Consider the following 2,684-nt stretch of genomic DNA (forward strand, 5'->3'; position numbering starts at 1 on the left):
GGAACACCAATTCAAGCTTTCACAAGTTTCTTGAAGTTGGTTTCAAAGCTTCTCTTGTAGATAACTTGGAACTTCTTAAACCAGGAGTTTCTACAAAGCAAGACCTATGAGAATAATAGAAACCTAATACCTGAAAGGGATATATCCTAAGATGTCAAAAGCCCCTATATTTATAAATATCACCACATAATTTAATTGATTTGGTTTCCCACATAAAAATGCATAAAATAAGTTTTTCTGCAATACTTTAATGATTTTGTAATTTAAAAACAGTTTTTAAATTCTGCCATATAGTGCCTTATTCCTATGGTAACATTTTCCATGAACTTCTGAATTCAGTGTTTTATTATTTTATGAGATTTAAAAAGTTCATAGCCAAAAAAATACCTTTCCAACAGAGTCAGTTTGAGATTTTAATGCTTTCTGATTGACTCGATCATTTAGTAGCTGGGGTAACTGAACATAAACTATAGAGTGTTAGTGGTATAAGTTTATACTTCAGAAAAATATCAGTAACTGTATCATGAATCTTTCAAGGTAGCTTGTTAATAGTTGAGCTGAAATGTTACTAAATCTGTAAATGCTAAGGATATTCATTATCCAGATATTCAGATGATATCCATCAAGGAAGTCAAACGGTATACAGTCTGTCCATTGTTGGAACTTAAACATTGCAAAAGCTAAAAATGCCTTTCCAGGGGATTTAAATATCCAAACTTATCATTTTAGTATGCAATCAACATAAAAATTACCCAGCAATATCTTGCATTCTTGTCAGTCTTTGAAATTTGGTGTACATTTTATACTTACAGCACATCTCTATTCACAACTATATTTAAGTGTTGAAGAGTCATATGTGACCGGTGGCTACTGTAGAGGACAGTACAAGTCTAGATGACTCTAGGAGGTTTTTGCACTCCTATTATCCTTCTGAATATTTCTGAGGGCTTTGTAATTCCAACTTTTTGAAGACTTTTGAGTGTCTTTCAAAGTTTCTTACTAGATCAATTCAAGAGGGAGGAAGGCAATACAGAGGCAGTTCTTTAAATATATTAAAGCTTTGACTCAACCCCAGAGATTTTGAGTAATTGTGTTGTGATTCTGTCGTATGTAGCCAGTGTACAGCCCTATCTAGGATTTTCTCACACAGGCCAAAAATAGGGTGTCAACTCATGAGGAGGAAAGGGTGCCAAAGCGTGTTTCAGACCTCTGCAAATAAGCTCTAACTACATCCCCTTCAAGTCTCTTTCTTGCTTGATTGGATTCTTGACGCTTTTGAATGAGAAAATTGCTCTGATATCATTATGCATTCTTCCCAGCCCTGTGGTTCATAGAATAAACTGCCTAATTCAGCCAGGCTCTGATCCTTGATTTTCACAGCAAAGTTTGTGGATTCTTAAAAGCCCTTTCCTCCTCCAGAACTTGACTCTGACAAATCAAAAGCCCCCTTGGCTTTCAAGCTCTTGTCTCTTCCTTTGGATTTAAAAAAAGACTTTGACAATAAAAACTGAGCAATGATGTCTTCGTATTATCATCATTGTCTGTCCTTCCTGAAACAGTAACTACCAATGGGTCACTAAGTTGCCATAAGTAACCACAGGAGCACAAGAAATTAAGTACCAGGAATGACAAATGTAGCAGTTAATAGTTTAAAATTGTATTCTCTTATATCAGTCACTAGAAAGCTACTGAGGCCTTAATGTGTGGGTTGCTGTAGTCTGATTTTCATTCTTAAAAGTTATGTTGGTAATCTTCAGAAATCTTCTCACTCTGAAGAATGTGTGGGAATTATTTGAACTAGAGTGGAGGGTGAACAGAAGTGTTGGTTAATTCATTTAGCACATATTTATTGAACATTTTGATAGATGTATGATACTGTGTGAGACACTGCATGTGCATTGATGGGGTAAAAAGATAGTTCCTGCCCTGTGGAGCTAATTCAGTATTCCTAGCAAAAGGTTGGTAATCAGTTATAGGATAACAAATATATAAATAATATGGATGTTCAAAACCTAGTTCTTAAACATTTGTGTCAGATCTTATGGTGTAAGGTTATTAAAGTCATTGGGAGACCCTCTGTTTGAGTGTGCATCTACTAACAATTTTATACCTTGTGCCAGACCCTGACATGTCAATGCTGGTGAAACAAAGGTGAAAGCAAAGTACTGCAAACACTAGGATTGCAGGAGAGCCAGCCAGACACAGGTTTGTTAACTTGTTTCCATTTTTAGAGGCCTGTTTTCCCAGTAAGAACAGTGTTATATTTCTAATCAAACTTTTCTTCACTGTTTTTTAAAAGTAACTTTATCATTATAATTTACATGCAACAAGAACACCCGTTAGAAGTGCACAGTCTTTGGACAGACATAGGCGCCTGTGTAACTATCACTACAACCAAAATTGAAAACATTTCCATCACCCCTTGAAAGTTACGTCAAGTCCATTTATAGTAAGTTCCTACCCATCCACCCCTAGTTTTAGGCAGCCATTGATCTGCTTTGTGTCACTGTAGATTAGATGAAATCATTCAATATGTACTTTATTTGTGTAAGTCTAATTTCACTCAGCATAGTATCTGAGAAGCATCCATGTTCTTGCTTGAATGAGTGATTCTTCTTGCTGACTAGTGTTCCATTGTATGGAACATACTACAGTTTCATCATTCTCCTATTGGTGGGCACCTG

This window comes from Cynocephalus volans, chromosome 6, assembly GCF_027409185.1.
Source record: "Cynocephalus volans isolate mCynVol1 chromosome 6, mCynVol1.pri, whole genome shotgun sequence".
Classification (NCBI taxonomy): Eukaryota; Metazoa; Chordata; class Mammalia; order Dermoptera; family Cynocephalidae; genus Cynocephalus; species Cynocephalus volans.